We start from the raw sequence: 8,607 nt of genomic DNA on the forward strand, positions 1-8,607 counted from the left end.
AAAGTCCCTCTCCAGGGTATCACAGGTGTTACCTGACCTGACTCCATACGAGGAACACAAACTTCGCAATTAACAAACAGCAAGAGTTGTGTGTGTTCTATCAAGAACTCAGCCTACCTGTACCGGACGTATCACGGATTTGCACCAGCGATGCCTGTTTGAAGGAATCTTCTTTTTTTTAAGAAAAGGAGGAATTACCCTAGGTCTCTGTATCTGGTTGATGCATGCGGCTATATTATTTATTATTCACAAAGACCTTACAAAGTAATACAACAGTAAGCCCGAGGCTACCATCTAAACGACACATGTCGCTACTCCTATCCCGTTGATGAAGGTGTGCCGAATATCCGGGCCAAATACCAAACAGATATCGCACGAAAGCCTAACATCTAACGCCGGATGCCCCATCTAAGCCACATAGGCGGGACTGGGTAACACTCCGGTCCAGCGTACTCTCAGTGAGTACCACACGCACACGCTGCAAAGGGTCGTCACCTCCGTCTTCCCTCGATCCATCCTCAAAGCATGTACTGACGCATCGACCTTGTCAGGCCACTCTGCTATCGACGCCACCACGACGTCGGACAACGTCGACCTCCTGCGCGTGTCCCTCGCCACACATCTGACGCCAAGTCTCCACTGCTCCATGCCATCGAGAACCGTGGTCATGAATATGTAGAAAGAAACACCGCTCCACTGCAGATGCCATCCACTGGTCCCTCCAGCCCGAGTGCATCTCCAAGAATGCCGCCCCCAAGGGGGTAACGACACATGAATGCCGCCGTCATCCGATCCACTGATCTAGGGTTTCCCCCGGAGGTATTGGGTGGGGTTGGGAGCTTCACCTCGATGATGCCTTCATGAAGGAGACGGTGATAAGAGCATCGTCATCACCGGCTCCGGCCAATGACTGAAGACCAAGTTTTCACCCGGATCCATTCCAAAAAATCCACCCGACAACCTGTGCACTGTCTCGGCCGCCTTCAAAGCCCCAGATCTAGCCGCCTAAATCTGGCGACCAACCGCAACAGCAGTGCCACCGTAGGAGCCCTGGCACACCAGCCACTGTCTGAATGCGCCACCACTGGAGCCTGGGAGGAGGGCTCCCACCCCACCTCGCCAAACCACGAGAGCCGCCGAGATGGATCCCGCACGCTCATCACTGTCTCTGATCTGAACCAATCTGTGGCCAAACCACGAGATCGCCGATGCAGATCCGCCTTGGATAGGGACTGCACCACGCCATGCCGCCGCGAGAAGCCTGAGCTTCACCTGCCGCCACCTTCCAGGGCCGCCGCCCCGGGATCCAGCCGCCGCCGACAGGACGCGCCGCCCACGTGCAGTAGGCCGGAGGAGCCCCCCGATCCAAATCTGGACCGAGAAGCTCACCACGGCCGCCCCACACCGACACGCCCCACCAGGTCGCGAATCTGCAGCCACCCGCGCCTCCGCGCCAGAGAGCCACCATCCGGCCGCCCCAGACGCATCCGCGCCGCGCCGCCCTGCATGGCTGCGCGCATCCGCGCGAGGGCGCTGTCCCGCGCCAGCACCACACCACGCCGAAGGGAGGAGGGCCCGCCGCCGCCGGCCGGGCTTTTCCCGGCGGCGGGGAGGGGAAGGGGACGGGGAAGGGTTGGAGGCGGCGGTGCGTGGGTTCGCCCCCCCCCCCCCCCCCCCCCGGGGGCGTCAGGCCTGAGTCCTATGTATTTCCTGTGATGCAATCAAACAAACCAAAATATATAGGATTGAGACGAGCATGACATTCCAATACTATGTTGTTCATATTCTCGTGTTTATAGAATCCCTGTGAATCAGAGTCCCCAAACATGGGTTATGCGTGACGGAAGTAATTCGTATTTGTAAAAATGGTTTTTGGTGGTATAACTTTGAAGTCACATAGCTTGTGTTTTGTCGGTTGAATGAGCGGTCAAAGTTAGTGTCGAAGTTAAATTTTGAAATGGGAGTGTTTCTAAAAGGTTTTCCTCCTCTGCACGGCATGAGAGTCGTGCTCGCGCACCAGCTTCTTGGACACCACACGTGGCCATTCCGATTCTTTCCTATTACCAAAGGAGTTGACAAATGTTCTGAACCTATATGTGGACCTACCTTCCTCAACAGTCAGTGTATAAAGTCATAGGAAGAATGAAATCGTAAGGCATTTGTTACATATATGGGGTATCTCTGCTTAATGGCTACTGTTCATGCATCCAATACATTCAGCCGAGAAAACGACTATGACAAGTGCCAAGGAAAGATATGAATATCAGATGTTCGATATGGCACGTTGAAAGGAAATGTTGGGAGGAAATTATTGGTTCGTCCTCTCTTGTGCAATATTTTTTTTCATCTATCTCTTGTGACTATCTTATATGTATGATAAGGCATGCTAATTAAGAAAACCAGTTTACTGACTCGCTTATCTGAAAATTCATCTAGGTGGATGGAGTAAATTGCACAAAACCACTACTTTGAAGGTTAGGTTTGTGAAAAACATTACAATACATTTTTTTGCAGAAAACACCACGTCTACGGTAATCTTTTTGCAAATAACACTAATCGGCGGCTTTGGCTCGATTGACCGCGTTTATGACAGATAGGGCCCGCCAGTTAGGTTGACGTGGCATCACTTAACATCTCACATATAACGACGACAATTAATACCGTTATCATCATGTGTGACCTTGTGGGATCCGCCTGTCATTGAAAGAAAGAAAAGCTGGTTCCTCCACTGTACCGCACCAAATAAAGTCAACCACCCCATCCTGCCGCCACCCACTGTACCGCCCCGCCGCCGCTGTCCACTGTACCGCCGTCGCCCGTCCCGCCGCCGTCCGCGGCGAAGTGCCCGCAGCCGCACGTGCCGCTGTCCTTCCCACGCTCCCGCGCCGCCCCTTCCTCATCCTCTCCTCCCTCTCCGTCGTGCACCTGAACTCCGTGGTCTCCGCTCCCGGCGGCGCCGGCGCCGGCGCCATCCACCTCCGCGTGTTCCTCAGAGGGCCCTACCTGCTCCGCCTCGCCACGGACGCAGGGGACTCCATGGACGTGCGCCTCGGCTGGCAGCCACACCTTCTGCCGGTTCTCGACCCCGAGGCGGCGGTGCCGGACGCCGAGCACTGTGCGCTGCTGCACGCGGCTGCTGCGCGGGGCAACTGGGAGAGGTGAGCAGGCTGGGGCAGGAGGCGCTCGTGGCTTGCGACAAGGATGGCACGATGGCTCTTGGCGGCGCCCTGGCAGGGCAAGCTCCAGCTCCTCCTGCCCGCACTCTGGCCACTCCCGGCCCTCGCGGGAGATGTGCTTATGGAGGGGCGGCCTTCCACCACACGCCGAGGACGCCGTGAGCGTGCTCCAGGACGACTAGATCGCCGGAGGTCGCGGCAGGGGCTCCCTGTTCTTGCGAGATCCGTGTCAAATTGGAGTGGAGGACCACGAATATGAGGTGCGGAAGGGGACGACAGCTCGATTCTTGCCGGATCGGGACGAGTGTTGGTTAACGGCGGCGAAATTGGTGGAGCTCAGTGGCCATGTCGATGGGCGGCGGCGGCGCTCTGCTGGTTCGGGGAGAGAGAGAGATTAGGGAGGAGAGAAGAACAGGAAGGAATGCTGACAAGTGGGCCCATGTGTCCAGCAAAACGGTTCAACTAACGGCGTTAAAAATTTGTTCCACATCAGCCTGATTGGCGGGTCCCATCTGTCATAAACATGCTCAGCCGAGGTAAATCCGCCGTTCAATGTTATTTGCAAAAATATTACGGTAGACACGGTGTTTTTTGCAAAAAAAAAATGTAATATAGTGTTTTCTGCAAACCGAGCCTCCAAAGTGGTGGTTTTGTGCAATTTACTCTGGTGGATGCCCACAAGGCTCCTACTACTAGGCCCCGAGCCCCAGGTCGCCCCCGCGGGCGACAGGGGCGAACCCTAGGGCGCCGCCGCAGGCCACTCCCCTCCATGCCCTCCTCTCCTGCCGCTGCTGGGCAAAGCCCGGCCGGCATGGGTGGCAGCGGGGATCTCGTTCCTCTATGCTTGGATCTTGGGCTGGCGGGGGGTGGCCCTTCTCAGGCGGAGGCGGGAGGCTGCCGCGGGGCTCCTCGGTGCAGCGACAGGCGGGCAGGGCGGCGGCGTGTGCGTCCCAGGGCGGCGCGGTGGCGTGCTCCTGCTTCTCCAGGGTGCGGCGGCTGCGAGGGATTCGTCTCGAGCAGGAGCGTGTGGGAGACGCACTGGCCAGGTCCGTCCGGATCTGGCTCCAGGAGTCTATTCGCGGCGCGGGTGGTGGAGGAAGGCCGGTTGGGCCTTTGCAGGGTGCTGGGGCACCGCTGGTGGCTGGGAACTGACCTCGGTACTGCTGCGGCGGCATGGTGGGTCTGATGTCCGGTCAGATGTGATCCGACCGGTGCGGCGATGGCGGTTCCCTGCACACGATGCTGGATGGAGGGTCCTCGAGCGGATCCGGATGAAAATCCTACTCTTGGCACGTTGCCAAGGTCGGCGATATACCTGGCCAAACAGGCCGGCACGGCCTGGCCCGCGGCAATCGTGCCTGGCATGGCACGGCCCGCCACGGCACGATTATTAGCTGGGCCGTGCCGGGTCAGCCCATGGGCGGGAGCTCGCAGCCCAGGCACGGCACGCAGCCTATCTTTTTGAAAAAAAAGAAAAAGAAACGCCGGCCCGTTATGGCACGCTGGGCCGCCTGGCGCATATTTACCTCGACTGGCGCGTTTTCCCCTCTGTACAACAAAAAAAGTTCAAAAAAAGTCCAAAAAATGTAGAAAAATGCAAAAAAAATGTAGAGCATTATGTGGGATAAATCTAGAGTTTTATTAGCGCTTGCCTCATTAAAACCCTCCATCCCAAAGAAGTAAAAGAGTACAAGTTGTGCTCTAGAAATACTAAAAGATTAAAAGAAATAGAAAGAAATATATTAGAGCACTACAAATGTACCCATGCACTACAAAATCATTGAGCATATTAGAGTACTAGGTATTTATATAGGACATATTTATTTATATATTTCAAAAAAAAGTTAAACAGGCCGTGTCGTGCCGGCCGCGTGCCCAGCCTCCAGGCCCAGGCATGGCCCATGGCGTGCTGCGTGCCATGCCTGGCCCGTTTAGCCCTGGTCGTGCCGTGCCTGGGCCGTGCTGTTCTTGCGTGCTACCGGGCCGACCCAGTTAGCACGGCCCGTTTGGCCAGCTATAGTCGGCGATGGCGGTGTTTTTCTGCGTCGTCCCCTTCTTGAAGGCATCGTCGTGAAGAAGCTCTAGGCCCCTATCCGCTACCTCCGGGGGAAACCCTAGGTCAATCGATCGGATGACGGTGGCGCTCATGTGGCGTACCCCCTTGAGGGCGTCATTCTTGGAGATGTGCATAGGCTCGAGGGACTAGTGGACGGCATGTACGGTGGAGCGGCGTTCCCTATGACGCGTCAACGTCGTGGAGTCTCAACGGCAAGGCGCAACAAGGTCTCGCGCGTAGGGAGGAGGCGTTGTCTGGAGCCGTGGGGCCGTCGACGGCAGGCCTGGCAAGGTCGATGCATCAGTACCTGCTCTGAAGATGGATTGATGGAAGACGGCAGCGACAACCTATGAGAGTGTGTCGGACTGGTTAGTGCCCCAGACCAGGTATGTGGCTTGGTCAGGGCCTCCGGCATTATATGTTAGGCTAGGTAAGAGGACTGGATATTTGGCTCACACTTTCTGCACTCCTTCATCAATGGATAGGAGTAGCAACAAATGTTGCCAAGATGGCGGCTTCAAAGATATTGATGTATTACTTTGTAAGGTCTTTGTGACTAATCAATAGTGACTGCATGCATCTCCCAGATGCAGAGGCGGGGGGGGGGGGGGGGGGGGGTCATCCTCCTTTTCAAAAAAAAAATGACTTGCTGATTCAAGTGGGATTTACACACTCCCTGCCCATGCTTGTTGTGGTGAGTGATGAGAAGAGGCCTAGGATACATGAGAATGGCAGCAATATCGCCGGGGCGGCGAAGCCGTTATGCACAACCTGCCAGCCACCAGCAACAAACAAATTGCTATCAATCCAATGTAAGCAAGTTGTAAGAACAATCAACAAGAGAGATAGGGATGAATACCAGCAATTGCTCCAAGAAGCAAAAATATGCGAGGATGCCATGATCACAAGGATAGGTGTCCCAAGCGACATCCCAAGTAACAAAATGACAAAAGAATCACCGTCGGGTTGCATAATTCTATGACTGTACGAGGTGTTACTTATATACATGAGATTAGCACACAGCATTCTAATTCCAGAAGAAATTCTATGTTGATCTGTCACAAAGTAGGTACGATTAGCAGCATGCAAACTTGCTCTTCTCAAAGCAGGTAGTCAAACTATCTTCCATATAATACTACGAAGTCCCTCTCCAGGGTATCACAGGTGTTACCTGACCTGACTCCATACGAGGAACACAAACTTCGCAATTAACAAACAGCAAGAGTTGTGTGTGTTCTATCAAGAACTCAGCCTACCCATACTGGACGTATTGCGAATTCGCGTCAGTGTTGCCTCTTTGAAGAAATCCTATGTTTTCCTATGATGCAATCAAAGAATCTAAAAAATATATGATTGAGATCAGCATGACATTCCAATCCCATGTTTTCATATTTCCATGTTTATCAAACCTGTGAATTGAAGAGTCCCCAAATGTGGGTTACACGAAAGTTATTCATACTGAAAAAAAGCTTTTCGGTGGTACAAATTTGAAGTCACATAACTTATGTTTTGTCGGTTGAATTAGCGGTCAAAGTTAGTGTCAAAGTTAAATTTTGAAATGGGAGTATTTCTAAAAGGCTTTTTTCCTCTGCATGGCACGAAAGTCGTGCTAGCGCACCAGCTTCTTGGACCACACGTTGTCATTCCGATTCTTCCCTTTTACCAAAGGAGTCCAGAAATGTTCTGAACATATCTGCGGACCTACCTTCCTCAACTGTCAGTGTCTAAAGTTATAGGGAGAATAAAATCATAAGGCATGGTATAGGGGGTATCTCAGCTTGATGGTTACTGTTCATGCATCCAATTCATTCAGCCGAGAAAACGACTGTGACAAGTACCAAGGAAAGATATGAATATCAGATGTTCGATATTGCACATTGAAAGGAAATGTTGAGAGGAAATTATTGGTTCCTCCCTTCTTGTGCTATATATATTTTCATCTTCTCTCTTGTGACAATCTTATATGTGTGATAAGACATGCTAATTAATAAAACCAGTTTATTTACTTGCTTATCTTCAAGATTTCCAGCGGGATTTACATACTCCCTGCCCAAGAGCAGAGCAGAGAGCATAGCCATATGCCTGACATACTTTGTACACCATGACACATGCTACTGAATCCTTCGTCAGGAGCTGCTATATAGCATTAGAGATCAGAAATGTTCTGAACCTACCTGTGGACCTACCTTCCTCAACTGTCAGTGTCTAATGTTATATGGAGAATAAAAACGTAAGGGCCGTGTTACATATACGGGCTATCTCTGCTTGATGGCTACTGTTCATGCATCCAATTCAGCCGAGAAAACGACTGTGACAAGTGCCAAAGAAAGATATGGATATCAGATGTTTGATATGGCAGGTTGAAAGGAAATATTGAGAGGAAATTATTCATCCTAGAAAATGACTGTTCATGCATCAATGTATGTTGTCACAGAATTTTGTACCAAAATTTGAAACATTATTCGAGATACAAAATGAAAATTTTGACCTCAGTGTGATAACGGGTCAAATCTAAAGCTGTTATGTTACGTGCTATTCAGTGTCGAATTTGTCTTCTTTTAAAACAATGTTTTGAATTTTGATTCGAAATTTTGTGACAACATATATTGTTGTTGTGTGAATGTGCCATTTTTTAAAAGAATTTTCTGAACATTTTAAAATGTGCTACGGGAGTTCGGTGTACCAGATGCACCGCAAGCATCGGTGCACCAGATATTCTCCCCCTGCAGCAGCCTAGGCCATGCATCGTCAGTGCCTTCCTTTTCACCAAAGGAATCAGAAAATGTTCTGAACCTATCTGCCGACCTACCTTTCTCAATTGTCAGCGTCTAAATTTCTAGGGAGAACATAAACCTGAGGGTTGGGTTACACATAGGGGTATCCATGCTGAAATCTACCATTCATCCATCCAAATAATTCAGCCGAGAAAACGACAATGACAAATGCAAAGGAAAGATATGAATATCAGATGCTTGTTTTGGCACACTGAAAGGAAATATTCAGAGGAATTTATTACTTCCTCCCCACTTGTGCTACTGCCATCTACTGTATCTCAAGTGACAATCAGCACATTAGCCAGTAATGTCATAGGCATGCTAAGCAAAATAGTTTAACCAACGATACGTGGGTTATGCGTGGCGAAAGTTACACAGTTGAATTCGTATTGGAAATAGGTTTTCGGTGCTATAAATTTCAAGTCGCATAACTTATATTTTGTTTGGTTAAATTAACAGTCCAAAGTTCAAATTTTGAAATGGAGGGAATATTTCGAAAAGGTTTTCTTCTTCCGCAGGGCACGCTAGTCGTGCTCGCGCAGCAGCTTGGACCACGCGTGGCCATTCCGATTCTTCCCTTTTACCATAGGAGATCAGAAAT

This window comes from Triticum urartu, chromosome 2A, assembly GCF_056163025.1.
Source record: "Triticum urartu cultivar PI428250 chromosome 2A, HENAU_Tu73, whole genome shotgun sequence".
NCBI lineage: Eukaryota > Viridiplantae > Streptophyta > Magnoliopsida > Poales > Poaceae > Triticum > Triticum urartu.